This window comes from Haliotis cracherodii, unplaced genomic scaffold, assembly GCF_022045235.1.
Source record: "Haliotis cracherodii isolate W230 unplaced genomic scaffold, xgHalCrac1.p SCAF_9, whole genome shotgun sequence".
In the NCBI taxonomy this organism is placed as follows: domain Eukaryota; kingdom Metazoa; phylum Mollusca; class Gastropoda; order Lepetellida; family Haliotidae; genus Haliotis; species Haliotis cracherodii.
This window is the reverse complement of record NW_027266343.1, coordinates 3,244,396-3,264,824: the sequence shown is the minus strand read 5'-3', so window position 1 is coordinate 3,264,824 and position 20,429 is coordinate 3,244,396. Positions and strand designations below refer to the sequence as shown.

The window sequence follows — 20,429 nt, the reverse complement described above, 5'->3', positions numbered from 1 at the left end:
CTACTCCACAGATATAATATATAATCCACATGTACATCTCTACACGTATAGGACTGTGGCATCACCTGTCTTGAAGACACCCTGGGGACTGACCAATCAGACACTGACTCCCAGCTCCTGCATCAGTGATGAGTTCAGCTTCAATCGTGATCCAGGTGTCTTTTAAAGGGGCAGTGATGATTCGATTTTCTCTAAAAAATAATTGACTTGCTACTTCGAGTAGAACTGGTGAGTGAAGTGATATTGAAGTAGAATAACTGTGTGCAATTCTTTCACTTCAGGTGACAAAACATCCTAAGTCCATACCAAAAGTGTCCTGGGTGCTCAGAAAATTGACATAGGGAGTGCTTATAAAAACATACAAAAAAAGATAATTTGTTGTCTGAGATTAAGCGGTGGGGAACAAACTTGGTTCAGACTTTGATGAGAGCCACAAGGTTATAACGACCTCAAAGGGACCACTAATTCTAGTTCACTATAACCATAGTTCATTATAGTGAGTGATTGAGTGAGTTGGGTTTAACGCCGCTTTTAACAGTATTCCAGTTATATCACGGCGTGTCAGCTTCATGTGGGAGGAAAGCCCGAACTGATGCAGGTCTCAGACATTTACCACTTCGGTGAAACCCACGAGCATGGGTATGGAGCTGACAAACAAGGAAACACAATCGGGGTGAACCGGGATTCGAACCCACAATCATAGGTTTCTGGCGTGCCCAAGGGACGCAACTCTGCACAGCGAATCGCGGCGCCTTAGACGACTGGGCCACCCGTGCCCCCCATAGTTCATTATAAGCATGTATACATCATATATACAGTAAATGGTCGGGACCAAAAAACCCAGTCTGTTATATCCGTCAGTTCGTTATAAACTTGTTTGTTATAAACATACTTTACTCTAAACAAATATATAACCCTTCCATACTGCTGTGTTTTTATGCAAATATAATATGGGCCAATATCTAACATTTCGAGTTTAGTAAGAGTTGCTTATAGAGATTTACATACAGATAGGCGTAGTAGTTAGTCAGAGGATGCCAATAGGAGCCGAGCGATTAACAGGAATATAGTTTATCAGGTACTGTGTTATCAAAAAATGATTTAACACGAGATGGAAGAAATAACAAATCATGTTTCATAATATACTTGTGAGCAAGTTTTGTTTTATGGCACTTTAACACTGTTCCCACAATGCCTTTGCAGGGACATTAACAATGGTGTACCATGTGGGGAATCAAACCTAGGTCTTTGGTGTGATAAGCCAACGCTTTAACCACCTGGCTACCCCACATTCCACTTATGTTTTTTCAATATTCCTTTATTTCCACTTTGGGGGAACCTATGATTTTGCGTTTGAATCCCGGTTCACTTCAATTATGTTTCTAGGTTTGTCATCACCATACCCTAACGTGATAAACGTCTGAGACCTGCATCACTTGTTTCTGTCCTCCCACATTCAGCTGACACGCCGTGATGTAATTGGAACACTGCTCACTCACTCACTCACTCACTCCATTTCCACTGACACATGTCAAAAATGAAACAATACAAAACACACCTCAGACAAACAATGCTGACATTTCTAGCTTCAGAAAGAGAAATACTTGAAACTTCAGGAAAGATGCCAATACCATACGACCCTATCCCTTTAAAAAATTAATCGGAGAGCGGACAAAATGATTTTTTCCATCTCTGCCAATATAGGTTTTACAACCAATAAAAGGAAATGAAAAGAAACATGACCTTGTGCCCTTTGAAACTGACCTCTGACCCCATCCTGTCTAGCCATCGCGATACATCCACACAGCCATCAATACTGATCAGCCAATCAGACAGATGTAAAATATTCATGGCAGTCACATCCGCTAACAATTGCCACAAATGACAATATTTCAAAATTGATAATAACACTCTTTCATAATTTCTTCCTATCACAGGGGAACCAATCCCTATCATTACCAATAATGGCTTCCACTGGCCCCTCATGACTGTTAAATTGTCACAGACAAACGGCTTGGGTACCTGTGACTTCACAGCGCCATCAGCTCATGAAACTAGGAATAATCCAAAATGGGAATTGATGGGGAAAACATTTCTAAGGCTGATACAAATTGATTTCCTGTTTGTCAGTTGGCCTCAGACAGAGTTACCCTTCTAAGTTTTACCTTCTCTGCCTCACAGTCCCTGAACCATATTGCTTTCCCTTCCAGCCAGCCCTTACTGTAATGCTGTAGCCCTAAGTGAAGCAAGTCTAGATTTTCCACAGGTTCTGAGTCTCCCATCTCACAGTCCCTCAACCATATTGCTTTCCCTTCCAGCCAGCCCTTACTGTAATGCTGTAGCCCTAAGTGAAGCAAGTCTAGATTTTCCACAGGTTCTGAGTCTCCCATCTCACAGACCCTCAACCATGTTATTTTCCCTTCCAGCCAGCCCTTACTGTAATGCTGTAGCCCTAAGTGAAGCAAGTCTAGATTTTCCACAGGTTCTGAGTCTCCCATCTCACAGACCCTCAACCATGTTATTTTCCCTTCCAGCCAGCCCTTACTGTAATGCTGTAGCCCTAAGTGAAGCAAGTCTAGATTTTCAACAGGTTCTGAGTCTCCCATCTCACAGACCCTCAACCATGTTATTTTCCCTTCCAGCCAGCCCTTACTGTAATGCTGTAGCTCTAAGTGAAGCAAGTCTAGATTTTCCACAGGTTCTGAGTCTCCCATCTCACAGTCCCTCAACCATGTTATTTTCCCTTCCAGCCAGCCCTTACTGTAATGCTGTAGCCCTAAGTGAAGCAAGTCTAGATTTTCCACAGGTTCTCAGTCTCCCATCTCACAGTCCCTGAACCATGTTATTTTCCCTTCCAGCTAGCCCTTACTGTAATGCTGTAGCCCTAAGTGAAGCAAGTCTAGATTTTCCACAGGTTCTGAGTCTCCCATCTCACAGTCCCTCAACCATATTGCTTTCCCTTCCAGCCAGCTCTCGGTGTAATGCTGTAGCCCTAAGTGAAGCAAGTCTAGATTTTCCACAGGTTCTCAGTCTCCCATCTCACAGTCCCTCAACCATGTTATTTTCCCTTCCAGCCAGCTCTCACTGTAATGCTGTAGCCCTAAGTGAAGCAAGTCTAGATTTTCCACAGGTTCTGAGTCTCCCATCTCACAGTCCCTGAACCATATTGCTTTCCCTTCCAGCCAGCCCTTACTGTAATGCTGTAGCCTTAAGTGAAGCAAGTCTAGATTTTCCACAGGTTCTTAAGTCTCCCATCTCACAGTCCCTCAACCATGTTATTTTCCCTTCCAGCCAGCTCCCACTGTAATGCTGTAGCCCTAAGTGAAGAAAGTCTAGATTTTCCACAGGTTCTGAGTCTCCCATCTCACAGTCCCTCAACCATGTTATTTTCCCTTCCAGCCAGCTCTTACTGTAATGCTGTAGCCCTAAGTGAAGCAAGTCTAGATTTTCCACAGGTTCTTAAGTCTCCCATCTCACAGACCCTGAACCATGTTATTTTCCCTTCCAGCCAGCCCTTACTGTAATGCTGTAGCCCTAAGTGAAGCAAGTCTAGATTTTCCACAAGTTCTTAAGTCTCTCATCTCACAGACCCTGAACCATGTTATTTTCCCTTCCAGCCAGCCCTTACTGTAATGCTGTAGCCCTAAGTGAAGCAAGTCTAGATTTTCCACAGGTTTTTAAGTCTCCCATCTCACAGTCCCTGAACCATGTTATCTTCCCTTCCAGCCAGCCCTTACTGTAATGCTGTAGCCCTAAGTGAAGCAAGTCTAGATTTTCCACAGGTTCTTAAGTCTCCCATCTCAAAGACCCTGAACCATGTTATTTTCCATTCCAGCCAGCTCTCACTGTAATGCTGTAGCCCTAAGTGAAGCAAGTCTAGATTTTCCACAGGTTCTCAGTCTCCCATCTCACAGTCCCTCAACCATGTTATTTTCCCTTCCAGCCAGCTCTCGGTGTAATGCTGTAGCCCTAAGTGAAGCAAGTCTAGATTTTCCACAGGTTCTGAGTCTCCCATCTCACAGTCCCTGAACCATGTTATCTTCCCTTCCAGCCAGCCCTTACTGCAATGCTGTAGCCCTAAGTGAAGCAAGTCTAGATTTTCCACAGGTTCTGAGTCTCCCATCTCACAGTCCCTGAACCATGTTATTTTCCCTTCCAGCCAGCTCTCACTGTAATGCTGTAGCCCTAAGTGAAGCAAGTCTAGATTTTCCACAGGTTCTGAGTCTCCCATCTCACAGTCCCTGACCCATGTTATTTTCCCTTCCAGCCAGCTCTCGGTGTAATGCTGTAGCCCTAAGTGAAGCAAGTCTAGATTTTCCACAGGTTCTGAGTCTCCCATCTCACAGTCCCTGAACCATGTTATCTTCCCTTCCAGCCAGCCCTTACTGTAATGCTGTAGCCCTAAGTGAAGCAAGTCTAGATTTTCCACAGGTTTTTAAGTCTCCCATCTCACAGACCCTGAACCATGTTATTTTCCCTTCCAGCCAGCCCTTACTGTAATGCTGTAGCCCTAAGTGAAGCAAGTCTAGATTTTCCACAGGTTTTTAAGTCTCCCATCTCACAGACCCTGAACCATGTTATTTTCCCTTCCAGCCAGCCCTTACTGTAATGCTGTAGCCCTAAGTGAAGCAAGTCTAGATTTTCCACAGGTTCTGAGTCTCCCATCTCACAGTCCCTCAACCATGTTATTTTCCCTTCCAGCCAGCTCCCACTGTAATGCTGTAGCCCTGAGTGAAGCAAGTCTAGATTTTCCACAGGTTCTGAGTCTCCCATCTCACAGACCCTGAACCATGTTATTTTCCCTTCCAGCCAGCTCTTACTGTAATGCTGTAGCCCTAAGTGAAGCAAGTCTAGATTTTCCACAGGTTCTTAAGTCTCTCATCTCACAGACCCTGAACCATGTTATTTTCCCTTCCAGCCAGCCCTTACTGTAATGCTGTAGCCCTAAGTGAAGCAAGTCTAGATTTTCCACAGGTTTTTAAGTCTCCCATCTCACAGTCCCTGAACCATGTTATCTTCCCTTCCAGCCAGCCCTTACTGTAATGCTGTAGCCCTAAGTGAAGCAAGTCTAGATTTTCCACAGGTTCTTAAGTCTCCCATCTCACAGACCCTGAACCATGTTATTTTCCATTCCAGCCAGCTCTCACTGTAATGCTGTAGCCCTAAGTGAAGCAAGTCTAGATTTTCCACAGGTTCTCAGTCTCCCATCTCACAGTCCCTCAACCATGTTATTTTCCCTTCCAGCCAGCTCTCGGTGTAATGCTGTAGCCCTAAGTGAAGCAAGTCTAGATTTTCCACAGGTTCTGAGTCTCCCATCTCACAGTCCCTGAACCATGTTATCTTCCCTTCCAGCCAGCCCTTACTGCAATGCTGTAGCCCTAAGTGAAGCAAGTCTAGATTTTCCACAGGTTCTCAGTCTCCCATCTCACAGTCCCTGAACCATGTTATTTTCCCTTCCAGCCAGCTCTCACTGTAATGCTGTAGCCCTAAGTGAAGCAAGTCTAGATTTTCCACAGGTTCTGAGTCTCCCATCTCACAGTCCCTGACCCATGTTATTTTCCCTTCCAGCCAGCTCTCGGTGTAATGCTGTAGCCCTAAGTGAAGCAAGTCTAGATTTTCCACAGGTTCTGAGTCTCCCATCTCACAGTCCCTGAACCATGTTATCTTCCCTTCCAGCCAGCCCTTACTGCAATGCTGTAGCCCTAAGTGAAGCAAGTCTAGATTTTCCACAGGTTTTTAAGTCTCCCATCTCACAGACCCTGAACCATGTTATTTTCCCTTCCAGCCAGCCCTTACTGTAATGCTGTAGCCCTAAGTGAAGCAAGTCTAGATTTTCCACAGGTTTTTAAGTCTCCCATCTCACAGACCCTGAACCATGTTATTTTCCCTTCCAGCCAGCCCTTACTGTAATGCTGTAGCCCTAAGTGAAGCAAGTCTAGATTTTCCACAGGTTCTGAGTCTCCCATCTCACAGTCCCTCAACCATGTTATTTTCCCTTCCAGCCAGCTCCCACTGTAATGCTGTAGCCCTGAGTGAAGCAAGTCTAGATTTTCCACAGGTTCTGAGTCTCCCATCTCACAGACCCTGAACCATGTTATTTTCCCTTCCAGCCAGCTCTTACTGTAATGCTGTAGCCCTAAGTGAAGCAAGTCTAGATTTTCCACAGGTTCTGAGTCTCCCATCTCACAGACCCTGAACCATGTTATGTTCCCTTCCAGCCAGCCCTCACTGTAATGCTGTAGCCCTGAGTGAAGCAAGTCTAGATTTTCCACAGGTTCTGAGTCTCCCATCTCACAGTCCCTGAACCATGTTATCTTCCCTTCCAGCCAGCCCTTACTGTAATGCTGTAGCCCTAAGTGAAGCAAGTCTAGATTTTCCACAGGTTCTGAGTCTCCCATCTCACAGTCCCTGAACCATGTTATTTTCCCTTCCAGCCAGCTCTCGGTGTAATGCTGTAGCCCTAAGTGAAGCAAGTCTAGATTTTCCACAGGTTCTGAGTCTCCCATCTCACAGTCCCTGAACCATGTTATCTTCCCTTCCAGCCAGCCCTTACTGTAATGCTGTAGCCCTAAGTGAAGCAAGTCTAGATTTTCCACAGGTTTTTAAGTCTCCCATCTCACAGACCCTGAACCATATTATTTTCCCTTCCAGCCAGCCCTTACTGTAATGCTGTAGCCCTAAGTGAAGCAAGTCTAGATTTTCCACAGGTTCTGAGTCTCCCATCTCACAGTCCCTGAACCATGTTATTTTCCCTTCCAGCCAGCAAAATGTTTTGGAGTAACTTGTGACAGCTGAAATGAAGACATTGTAGTACTTGGACATTGTTTTTCATCCCCAGTCTATACATGGTATCACCAATATAGGTCTGTAATGGTATTGGCTCCAGCTTCCCATGATTTGACCCCAAAACATACCCTGATAAGTTGTATCATTGCATCACAAGTCATATGATGTCATGATTAATAAACAAGCAGTATGGATACAAGATGCATAAATGTAGATATGACAAATGATTCTGTCTTTATTTATCCAGAACAAGCACAATGCAGGACGTTTGCTTTCTGTTGACTGATGGCTAGGTCAGATGGGGATAAGAAAAAGTCAGCTGTGTCAAACCCTGGATAGGTAGAACTATTTCCCTGATCCCCAGAGTCCAAGACAATGGGTTCGACTGTATGTTTACTGTCTACACAGTACCAACCCTTACAAAAAAAAAAAACCAGAAAAGATGTACCCAAGACCGCCCCGAGACCGTCCCGATGCATCTTTTGTGGGATTTTAGCCAATTTTTATGGTCTCGGCTAGCCGAGACTTTGCGGAGACCCATCGAAGACTATTCTGGGGAATAATCAAGTACTTCCCCACAAAGGCATTAACCTACCGATGACGTTTCTAGTGCATCTCCACTAGCAGGGGATGTCTTAGGAGATCTCTTAAGATGTCTCCGATATGTCTTCGCTAGCGAAGACCTTCAAAACAACTTTGCAAAGACTATTCGGAGACTTCCTCAGAAGGGCCATAAAGTAGCTGAAGGTTTGCAAAGATGTATCAGTGCATCCTCGCTAGCGAAGACCGCACAAAGACTTTGTGAGGACTATTCGGAGACTTCCTCATAAGGCAATAAAATAGCTGACTGTTTGCAAGGATGTATTGAGTGCATTCTCACTAACGAAGACCCCACAAAAACATTTGTGGGGACTTTTCGGAGACTTCTTTACAAATAAACAAAATTGAAAAGATACTGTGGAGTCTTCTTTGCTTGTGGAAATCTTCGAAAGAACTTTGCAAAGACTATTCAGAGACTTCCTCACAAGGCAACTTGATAACCGGTTTGCAATGATGATGTGAATGCATCCTCACTAGCCAAAACTATATTGTAAGTATATATCTTTCAAAGACTTCCTTTCAATTGATACAGATCAATACATTGAGCTTTAGTCAAGATCTCGGAAAACTAGGTCCCTTGCTTGGAAGAGATGACATGATCATTATTATTTATTTTGAATTTTCTTTAAGGATAATACTAAAGCTCTTTCTCTAAAACATTCACATGCAATGAATTAGAAATCCTATATATGTCAGCAAGGACATTAATAATTAAATACCCAACACAATTAATGCTTCGAGGTATATTTCTATTAAATACAGTTAAAACAAATGCAGGAATTATCAGTATGCAATAATCAGAAAAAAAGAAAGAAATGTACAATATATTCATAAATTCCAATCAGAAAGTAAAGTGTCTGTGTGCCATATAACAGTCTCCTCAGAAAAAGGTATATAAGAAAAGGCAACATAAAGTAATATTACTTGTAGACATAGTGGCTGATTTGTGGCCCAAGATATACATAACAGGGATCGAAATTAAATTTATTTCAAGTTTGCCAATGGGCACAATTATGCCAAATTAAGTGTGCCATCACATTTTTAGGTGTGCCAGGAAATACATGATTGGCTGTTTTAATGGTTATAATCATAATTCAAATACAAGTCAAGTGACTGTCAAAGTGTTTATTCAAGTTAAATTATACTTAGAATGAATGATCAATCAGAAAATTCAAACACATCACTCAAGTTACCCATTGCCTTTGTACCTTAGTAAGTACTGCAATACCAGTTATAATAGTCTCAGGATTTATGAGCTTCTGTTCACAACTGGTATATTTTAATTGTAGCTGTTCTGTGTCCATTGGGTGTGGTCCCTCTTCACCCCCCCCCACCCCCCCCCCCCCCCACCCCACCCCCAACCCTACCCAAATGAAAGTTATGTTTATCACATTATTTAAATGATGCATTTACAACTAAATTAAGTGTGTTGTAAATAAAAATAATCCAAGCTAACACATTCATAACGTCCAGAATAAGGACAGAGGAAACAAAAATTTGACGATTTTCAGAACTTAGATCTACCAAAGACGTATATATACGTCCGTGGATCTACCTATTTATTGTTGTTGTTGTTTTTCATATTTATTGTATACGTAGATCTAGACTCTAATCGGAAAATTATTTTTAAAAGAATTATTAATAATATCTGTCATCATTTTCCCGATGACAGTGGCTGTCCACTCTGTAGCATGAAGAAATATCTCCGTTTTCGAAGCTTCGCATGAATAACACGTACCATGTGACACACCATTATCTTCAACGTTTATTTTGTCATCTACACGATAGTCAACTCGCCTTGAGTATTTACATTACTATAACATGCTATTTTATTGGTTTCTGGTGACGCTTTCTTGTCGAAATCTGCTATAAGATTCGTGATTGGTCAAATTGAGCACGTGACCTTATACAACCAATTACAGCAACGGCACTCGTGTATATCAGACTTTGACGAAATGTTTTTGTTAAATCGTGTTGTTCTGAACGTTTTAAGCAGGAAATCGCGATCTATATTAAAGATATGAAACTTCGTCGATGTATCGTGCCAGGTTACGAGCTGAGACAAAGATTTTTCTTGCATATATTTGGCATTAAACATTGTGGAGAAATCGAGGCGATAAAACTATTAAAAGCCGCGATGCCATTTGACTCGCATCACACGCGATCGCACGAAAAGATGGAAATGATAAAATATATCTAAGTTTGACAACTTAATAATTAGACAGATAAATAATTTTGTTGATTTCATTTATTACTTTGTAAAATATAATCTAAAGATTTGATTGACACGTTTTTATTTTGCTCTTTGACTTGTTCGATGTGGACCCATTGTCAAAGTGTGTGTCGGAGAATTCTATTTTCAATAACATTGCGGGAAATAGATCTAGTGAATAATATTTTAATCTATCGATAAAAAATAGTAATTTGAAAGAGAAGAAAAACTGAAAAAGAAAGTCACCAAACCTTCATCGAGATAGAATCTACGCCGACTCTGAGTTCAGCAAGGATGACAACGTATGTTCCTGAACAAACGGTAGGTACACTTTAGATCTGTTTGTGTTACATAAATATATTTTTAAGATATAGCCCTCTATATTGTCTCCATAACAATTATGCTAAATAATCCACCGAAACGACCCCCGATCCAAACCAATTCTCACTTAGATATTGAACTTAGTTTTAGCATTCGCTGAAAGAGAAATCTTTTTTCAAGCTCAATTTATAAATCGTAAATTTATGTTCTAATTTGGAACCTCAAACTGATCTAATTTGGGACTATTTATGAAAAATAATAGGCGCAGATGTAATTTTGTAATATTGCGCAGGCCTTTCAGATTTCATGTTTCGATCACATCGTGGTTCTCCGTAAAATTTACGGAGAGCACCGATGTGGGACTGAGATAAAAAAATATTTCTTCAAAACAAATTATGTATCTGGTCACTGAAATGTGAAATATGATCGCAGACTGTAGTTATAAGTTTATAAAATTATTGAATTAATAGATAACAAATTATATATTTGTATTATGTTAAACTCTATTTATCTTAAGTTGTATTTGAAATTAAAACTTAGTTTTTTTTACAAACAAATGTCCATTGTTGTATGGTAATTAGTACGGAAATCGCCGCCATTTTGTAACCTGCTGTTTTATAACGAGGATGTTGGTTGATATTTTTTTAAGAACTCGTAAGTAAGGGAAACTCATGTTTTGTAACGTTTGTTTGAAATAGATATATGTTCCCAGTAAATGTTGTGGTCTTATCGTTTTCCCCGTCGACATGCTCCATCGCCATCGCGGTATAGATCCTGAATTACGTTTTGGACTGGCACCAGGTTGTTGAAATTTTGGCAAAGTTGCCTGTGTCAACTTTGTTTTGTGACCAGCAATACCCGCCTTTTAGTTTTAGGTTATTAATGAATGCAACTTGATTTTTCAGCCCCCTTCCTTGTGGTGATTTTTGAAGACAAAAAAGGAACGATACTTCATAGGAAGACGTGAACTCCTGCTGATGTGCCTGTTTCATGAGAAGGGATCAAGGAAAAGAAGCCAGTTGCTGCCTGGTGGCCAACAACTTGGTGTTTTTACGATGCTACCGACACCGATGTGGTACTCGAAGGTCAGTATCTTTGTTAAGTGTCAGGTAAATTTCATTTCAGGTTAATGGAGCTGTAACTAAAAAAGTTATGAAACTAAAGGTTTAATTTTTATAATTTAATATCAGAATCATAGTAAGGAATCAATAGGTTTTACAATCTAAATATCCTTCCTGTGTTTAACTTTTGAGCCAATATGAATACTAGTAAATGTCAAAACCATTTTTTACATTTTTCTAGAACACAATGACATTTGAATGTGTAATACTTTGGTCAGCTTACATGGACATATCAATATTAAGTGAATATCTAATCACAAGATGTTAACTAATTGACATCATTTAAAATCTCGTTTTGGTACAAGTGGTAAGTTTTGTAACTTTCAAGTCATCATACATTTGGACTGGAACCATTTCACCTGAGTGCAATTTTAATGCTCTTATGTTGTTTGCAATTTTTTTTTACTGTATCATGAATTATGAAGCTTTGATTTATCATCCCGTGTAACATGTTATTTTTTCATCAGTTCTGAAACCGGCAAAGAAAAAACAACTGGAACTTTGTGGTGAGCAAGAAGATCTGCACGCTTAGGAATGCCTTCAAGTGAATGAGCCTTGGTTTGTTTCTTTGACCATAACATCAGTAATTTTGTAGCCCCCAAAAAGTAATTTTTGTAATAGTTTTTAATGAGTCTCCTTGACGTCTGGGGGCGGTCGGGTAGCCTAGTGGTTCGATTCCCGACATGGGTACAATGTGTGAAGCTCATATCTGGTGTCCCCCGCCATGATATTGCTGGAATATTGCTAAAAGCTGCGTAAAACCATACTCACTCACTCACTCACTCCTTGACGTCTGACATAAAGTAATTAGTTTATGGCACTGATTGGGGCTGTCCGGTAGCCTAGTGGTTAAAGATGGTTCGTCACGCCAAAGACCTGGGTTCAATTCCCGACATGGGTACATTGTGTGAAGCCCATTTCTGGTGTCCCCCGCCGTGATATTGCTGGAACATTGCGCAAAAGCGGCGTAAAACCATACTCACTCACTCATTATGTCACTGATATACAATAACATTTGATCCCATTTCAGCCTCTTGAAGGACAGCTTCCATGACGACCCCTGCCAGGACGAGGATGACTTCCACTTTCATATGATGACTTCAACTTTCATATGAGGGCTACCATATAATGATATCTTCTGTTGATGATGTCCACCTCTGGCTACTTGTTATTGCTGTTTTTACTCCAAATAAAGAGAATACTATACAACTTCGTTATCTCATTTTTGACAGTACAGGTTTGGCAAGGATGTTTCACAGACACTTCTGGGATGCTGTTGAAAGACTAGATTATGATGTAAGCACATCTTTTGTATTACTGAAAATGATGGAAAGGTAAAATGTCTCTGAAACATCTTTGTTATGGAGACTTCCTTAGAACTTTGCCGGGATGGTTTAAAGCATGTTAAATTACCCATGACAGGTTTGTGAAGACACTTCAGAGACTTCCTTGCAAGTGTTGCGGGGATGCTTCAGAAGCATCTTTGATTGCATAACACAAGTTTGTGGGGACTTACCAGGGACTTCCTCAGAAGGTTTCACGGGATGGGTCAAAGCATATTTAATTACCCCTGATAGCTTAGCGAAGATGCTTCGGAGACTTCCTTGCAAGTTTTGCTGGGATGCTTCAGAAACATCTTTGATTACCTAATAATAGTTTGTGGAGACTATTCGGGGACTTCCTAAGAAGATTTCCCGGGATGGTTCAAAGCATATTTAATTACCCCTGATAGGTTTGCGAAGATGCTTCGGAGACTTCCTTGCAAGTTTTGCTGGGATGCTTCAGAAACATCTTTGATTACCTAATAATAGTTTGTGGAGACTATTCGGGGACTTCCTAAGAAGGTTTCCCGGGATGGTTCAAAGCATATTTAATTACCCCTGATAGGTTTGCGAAGATGCTTCGGAGACTTCCTTGCAAGTTTTGCTGGGATGCTTCAGAAACATCTTTGATTACCTAATAATAGTTTGTGGAGACTATTCGGGGACTTTCTTAGAAGGTTTCCCGGGATGGTTCAAAGCATATTTAATTACCCCTGATAGGTTTGAGAAGACGCTTTGGAGACTTCCTTGCAAGTGTTGTGGGGATGCATTAGAAACATCTTTGATTATGTCACACACGTTTGTGGAGAATAATCAGGGACTTCCTAAGTGGGTTTGCCGAGATGGTTCAAAGCATATTTAATTAGCCATATAAGGTTAATTCTGAGGAAGTATCGGAGACTACTTCAGTAGGTACTGTGAGGAAGTCTTGGATACTTCTCAGCAAGCTGCAAGTTGGAGTAGTTTGCCGAGATGGTGTGGAGACATTTGCCGGGAATATCTAGAGACTTCCTTAAGACCCTGTGGAGAAGGTAAAAATGTGCCTTGCGGGGAATGATTAAGGCGGTCTCGGATGCATCTTTTCTGGCCTTTTTTTTTTGTAAGGGAAGCCTTCCCTTCTGTCAGTGATAGGTTTCTTTTTTTCATCAGACGTTTGCAGTGATCAGACACAACACTAAGCATTCCCTCAATTTTCACTTAGAAAAATTACATTTTTTTTTTATTGTTATGTCCTGGTTTTGACTTTTCCTAATCAATCAAAATGTCAGTCAAATGAAAATAAGTGTAATGAATTTTAATTATTGTTGATAGCTTTGCCTCCAGGCTGTTGATCCATAAACAAAAAATATAAAAAGATGTGGATCTATCCCATCACAAAATCCCTTGAGCAGCCTTGGGTTCAGAGACCACACCAAGCCTTTTTACACAACTTATACAAAAACAATGTCATCTCTTAGTGGGTTTATTGATGTCAACATATGCGTCCTAGGAGGACTGGTTAGCATAATGTCCTAGCTATAGGGGCAGTGTGATAGCCTAGTGGTTACAGTGTTTGACTGTCGTGTGAAGGCCCGGGGTCGACTCCCCACATGGGTACATTTCTGGTATCCCCTGCTGTGATGTTGCTGGAATATTGCTACCAGCAGCCGAAAACCACACTCCCTGTTGTGACCTATATCCTATAAACCTTCCTCCTCCATCTCAAATAGAAAACATTCACTTGAAATACATGACCGAATTCCGAAAATAATACAACATCGCTTGTCATTCCGCTGTCACGACCTACTGGTTCAAGACCATTTTTCTATAGTGGTATCCACATGCATCATTTTGTCAGAAGTAAATTGTTTTTCCATTCGCTATATCACCCAACCAAATTACCCAATCACAGCTTTTGAAGTGTATCCCAAACGTTACATGGCTAAACTCCAAAGTCAAGGTAGTCTGTCTCAGAGTCCCTGAACTATAGCATTTACCCTTTCATCCAGCACTTACTGTAATGCAATAGCTTAAATGAAGCAAGTCTAGATTTTCAACAGGTTCCAGTCCCATCTCACTGTGGCTCCTTTTCAATTTAAATGTAGCTGCCAAATGCTGGTCTACTGTCAAGGTTGTAAGTTTTTTTAAGGGAAAGAGCTTGAATAAGTTGTACCAGATGGGAGAAAAGGATTCACATCAAAGTTCAACGTGTGTGAAAACTTCAAATACAATTTCTCTCTCTGCTACCAGATTTCCCCTTGCATTTGGTAGAGCCAAAAACAAAACATGAAATTAGCTAGTATAAATTATCTAGCTGGGACGACTGGTTAGTGTTGTTCAAAATTTATTTGACAAGCAGATCCTAGACTGGCAGTAGCCCACAGTGTATATAAGTATCCTGCAGGAACCTTCACATTACAGATTCTTAAAGAACCTACAGAGTTTGTGGAGCTTGTCTTAAACACCCTACAGAGTTTGTGGAGCTTGTCTTAAGCATCCTACAGAGTTTGTGGAGCTTGTCTTAAAGAACCTACAGAGTTTGTGGAGCTTGTCTTAAGCATCCTACAGAGTTTGTGGAGCTTGTCTTAAAGAACCTACAGAGTTTGTGGAGCTTGTCTTAAACACCCTACAGAGTTTGTGGAGCTTGTCTTAAACAACCTACAGAGTTTGTGGAGCTTGTCTTAAACAACCTACAGAGTTTGTGGAGCTTGTCTTAAACAACCTACAGAGTTTGTGGAGCTTGTCTTAAACAACCTACAGAGTTTGTGAAACTTGTCTTAAGCACCCTACAGAGTTTGTGGAGCTTGTCTTAAACAACCTACAGAGTTTGTGGAGCTTGTCTTAAGCACCCTACAGAGATTGTGGAGCTTGTCTTAAACAACCTACAGAGTTTGTGAAGCTTGTCTTGAACAACCTACAGAGTTTGTGGAGCTTGTCTAAGGCTGTACACTGGTCTGTCATCACAGAATCTAAGGTTTGAGACAGTGCTATGTAGCTATAGGTTGTTTAAGACAAGCTTTGCTAACTCTGGCAGACATTTAATTCTTGCTCTGAACCAAAGTAACACCTCAGTAGAAATCACTCTCCTGCTTTAATGACACAAAAACCCCAAATTATGGCCAATGAAATCAATGCTTCTTGAGCAGAATGACAGGCTGTAATCATACACACTCTAAACTTGTCCAATAACCTTTCATTTTGTAGGTGGATGAGTGACCGCATTTGGCAGCTTAACTCCTGAGAGTTTCTAGGGTTTCATTCCAGCCCCACACTGAAGCACATGTTTTGTTTGTTTGTTGTTTAATGCCGCACTCAGCAATATTCCAGCTATATGACGGCTGGTTAGGCTCATCATCAGCTCAGGGCAAATGCTGCTTCTCCCATGAAGTGCTGCCGAGTCAAACCCACCCAGAACTTTTCGGAGAATAAGAAGACTTCCCAACACTGCAGCGATCTGCATTACCCAGATTGTCAGAAGGGCTGTATTCCTTGTAGCAAACCCGGGTACTCTCCCAATGTCAGTCAACAGATTGGGAGGTATCAAACCTGAGGCACCAAGAACAACGGGGAGACAGACAACTTGGTACTTGGGATGAAAGCATGACATTTCGAAAGCAAGGTCTGCATATTTGCCATGTTTGGCCTGAATCTTGTCAATCACATTAGTGTCAAAAGTGACAGAAAATTCAATAATATAAATGATTTCATTGGATTTATCAAAGAGGACAAGAGATCAGGTTTGTTGGCCTGGATGCATCTGAGGCTGTATACGGGCCTATTCCAAAGAATTTTGCATTTATCATTTTCCTATACATATTCTGTGTTGCACCATGGATGGATCTCTGTGACAAAACCACAAGCATGGCGAAGACGGTAACAAAATGATCGAGCAACACTATCATGTGGCTTAAGGTACCGTGTTTGTGCCAAAGCTGGGCATCCACTGACAATGTGTTGGACAGTTGCATAAAGTTCATTGCGTTTTCTACATTTCATATTTACATTTTGATGCAAAATCACACATAGATGCTTTCAAGTGGGAATTGACTGGTCCTGAGCAGCAACTGATTCAGAGGTCAACCCGTGTGATGGTATCGCTTACAGTTGACTTTATCATACACACTGCCAGACAAGGGGCCAAATTATCACAGAAATCTATGCACTAATTAGGATGCCAACACACTGTGGTGAGTACTGGCTGTGGTTTAATCAGCGGAGCTCCTCTACTTGTGTACACATTACTGCCTGATTTACACCGCACTCCATATTGCTTCTCAACAAGAAATTATCGTAATTGCATATGCCGGAAGGAACGTCACATTGATAATAGCGTCTGGGCGATATCCCACTTGGGGCAGGTCATTGCTAGACTGGGGTCACTAATGGCACTAGTTTGACGGTACTAGCCCACTAATTTAAGGTTTATTTGAAAAATGGCTCTTGTACAATTATCTATGTATGTTAAAACATACTATTCTCAGATTAAGAACCATTGTAGGGACAGCGGATGTCAAGGCACCAATCTCAAAGATATGAAGAATAGTTTCCAAAAGTTGTACACTTGTGAGATTAGGACCCATTTCTTGATGAACAACCAGGCTACCCAACCTTAATTACCAACACAACACAAGAGTTGTAATATTTTGCCAAACTATATGCCACAAATTTGTCAGCTATTTCTGTGCAGTGAAACCAAACTATTTTGTGAACAGCGTCTTAAATGGGAAATAGCAAGTACAAATTCCATTGTCTCAGTCAAATGAAGTTGGACTAAGACCTCACCTACTGCTACAATAAATCAGTCTAGGCTAATGTATAGTTGATCAAATCCTCTATTGCACAATACATTTCTCTCCTCTAAAATTAAAACAAATCATTTTCCTGATGCTGATTTCATAGAGCTGGCTAGAGCTGCTGTTGTAGATATATCTAGATTGATTTTTCATAAAATACATATATTCCAGTCATGGAGCAGGTCAATAAATCAATCCTAATTTGGATAATATATCAGAGTTTGGATCGCACAATGCAGTGACTGACATCAATACAATAAGATATGATGACATGTATCATGCAGACTAACATCTAGTCTCTGAAATGAACATATCGTACAGAAAAAAAGTTGTTCAGTTATCTTCATAAAAATATAATAAAAGGGAGCCCAGTGACTCTCTTCATTTTCAGATACTGCAGTAATCTAGACTTGCCAAACATTATAGACTTGCATGGGCTGTATTTGATATATATTTGTATCAGGGTCTGTAAGACAGACTATGTATCATGCACAAAGCACAGGTTGCTGGGGACCTACATTCTAACCAGAATCACCATACAGTTGACAATTATAGAATGCCAGGGTCTATTCTGTCCTTTAAACCCCTGGGGAGGTCATTAAAAGTTAGACGTTATTGACACAAGGGTAGAGTAATGATACATTGATGAGAACTTATTTATCAAGCGAGAAGAGTCGTCATGAAATCTACCTCTTACCAACCATCAGACACTCTCATAGTTTCTCATAGTGTTTGTCAAACTGATGTCATATAGCATGTCAAGCAATGAAATGTTGTTAGAGTTACCTGCCCTTTTCTAAACTGAATCTGACATAGGAGACTGTAGTCTTGTTTTTGATATGTAGATCTGTCTTTCTTGTTTGACCGAGTGAGTGTGAATTTATGCAATATTCCAGCAATATCACGGCGAGGACCCCAGAAATAGGATTCACACACTGTACCCATGTGGGGAATCGAACCCGGGTCTTCATTGAGAAAAGCAAATGCTTTGACCACAAGGCTACTCCACCACCCCTCCTGTTTGTGTGAAGCTGCAATTATTATAATTACATGACACAGAATTCAGAAAACATATCATATTATACTCTGACTAATCAAAATCAACACAACAGAACCTGTTGTGGAAGGAGTGTAGTTATCTCCCATACCCTAGAAAATAAATTCAAAAAAGGAACCCAACTGAAGTCTAGAATGATTTGGCAAGTCGATTGCCCAAGTTCTAAAATTATGCACTGTTCTGGGCTCTATTGGATTTTATTTTTTATTTTGTAGATATATATCCTTAAATAAGATATCTGTACTTCTGGGACTAAATGTTAGTCAAGCGGTGGTCTTGAGTTTTGATTTTTCTCTGGAACCTGCGAGGGTATGGACTACAATGATAATAACCTTCAATAATGATCAAAACTGTAACCCTTCACGGGGTCAGCCCACTGTAGGAAATATCAAAGCTGAAAACAACTGACTGACGATATATGTAAATTCATTATTTTTGTTTGTGCAGAAATGACATCCCCTGCCATGCATCCATTCACTACCTTCCTGGCTGTTCCTTTCATCAATTGTTACGCTATATTCTTCCACTAAATATTTCTCTAATTCTCTTTTGCCCACTTCCTCGTTCTTTGTCGTGTTGGTTGATTCATCTATGCATAAGTACTTCCCTTTACCAGTGTTATATACGCCCACGTGTATACCTACATGCTTTCGTTTTTAAACTTGTTGGCTTCCGTTGTCCATCACAGCTACACGATGTACCCTATATAAAGACACCTTTAGACGAGCTGCAAATGTCTTTCTCCTTTCAATCTCCCTCAAATACTGTAATGTATCTATTGATGACGGATTCTTCATCACAGCGTCGCGAGGGAAACCAGCTGGACCAAAGAAAACAGGGCAAAAAGTGAGCAGGGCTCACTAACACCCCCGACCTCGACTCAAACATATTTCTTCGTTCAAAATATGAAAAAAACAAACATATTGTTTCAGAAAATACACACATCAAAATCAAATTTTGTACTCGTCCTCTCCTATTGGTACAGCAACTGGTCCCCCAATTGGACAAGAATCCATGAAGCAGTTTTCAAGTTATAGGTCGCAAAAAAATTTAAAGTTTCTTTTTTAATTTCAAAGCATAAAAAATTATTTTGTTTCAGAAAATAAACATATCAAAATCGAACTTCTATTCTTCTAGGAGAGAATGCCTTGGTATAACTATATACTCCCGCCCTTTTAGGTCCACGTCTAATAACATCACTTCACCACCAATCAAGAGAACAATCCAAAGACATTTGTCGAGCAAAATAACAGTACACTCATTTCCAACTAACTACAATATACTACACACCTAGCTACTAACTCTCACTCATCAACATACTACACACTTAGTTACTAATACTAACTAATCAACAGTCGTCAAATCTGTCTTACAAATGATTCTCCTTGAAGTCTCTCAAAATACTAGAATGTATTTATTCAAGGCTCTGTCCATGTTTACAAATGATAATGTGTGATTGAAAACCAGCAAGATTATATATAAACATCCTCAAGTTTTGCTGCACCTCCAAAGAAGTGAACGATCCATTGACTTCAGCACAAGTCAAGACGTTCACATTACTCAATTCCAGATAACAATATACTACCCACCTAGTTACCAACATTCACTGATCAATAGTCATCAACCACACAAGGAGCTCGGAGACAAACCAGAGTACTGTCGGGGCCGCTCCCCCAGCATGAGGGGGCATACGTATGCGGTATAAATCTAATATCACATGAGTACCAAAAGGTCAACCATAGTGCCATGCAAGCAAAGCCAAGAAACAGCGTGATACAACAAGTTCCACTTTCACAATGGTTTAAATGTCATTACCTACAAGAGTGTTGGCCTTTCATTATTGCTTTGTGCAAAACATAATTTAATAGAAACCAGCCTTCATATTTGTGTTATTTGATACCTAAGGTAATGATCTCTGGTTCTTGGCCCTTGCTCTGGAATAAGAAATCTGAGATTAAAAGGCACTGTTGGTGGTAATGTGTGTTGGTGATTGGTGATTTGGAGGTAGTGGTGATTGGTGATTTGGAGGTAGTTGTGATTGGTGATTTGGAGGTAGTGGTAATTGGTCATTGGTGATTTGAGGTAGTGGTGATTGGTGATTTTGAGGTAGTGGTGATTGGTGATTTAGAGGTAGTGGTGATTGGTGATTTAGAGGTAGTTGTGATTGGTGATTTGGAGGTAGTGGTAATTGGTGATTTGGAGGTAGTGGTGATTGGTGATTTGGAGGTAGTGGTGATT

At 40.6% G+C, this 20,429-nt stretch overlaps 1 protein-coding gene and 1 long non-coding RNA gene across 4 annotated transcripts in view; one reads left to right on the top strand and one right to left on the bottom strand.

The window, feature by feature from the left end:
- Window positions 1-20,429, bottom strand: part of LOC139452503 (phosphatidylinositide phosphatase SAC2-like) — a 390,307-nt gene that overhangs the window by 61,102 nt on the left and 308,776 nt on the right.
- On the top strand, window positions 10,337-12,107 carry LOC139453011 (uncharacterized). 3 transcript variants are annotated; one of them, XR_011652394.1, is made up of 4 exons: window positions 10,337-10,573; window positions 10,825-11,004; window positions 11,508-11,584; window positions 12,071-12,107. It is a non-coding gene; the product is annotated as an uncharacterized lncRNA (long non-coding RNA). The 3 variants fall into 3 exon arrangements; XR_011652395.1 differs by lacking the exon at window positions 12,071-12,107 and having other exon boundaries at window positions 10,339-10,573; window positions 10,825-11,028; window positions 11,508-11,589; XR_011652393.1 differs by lacking the exon at window positions 12,071-12,107 and having other exon boundaries at window positions 10,345-10,573; window positions 11,508-11,589.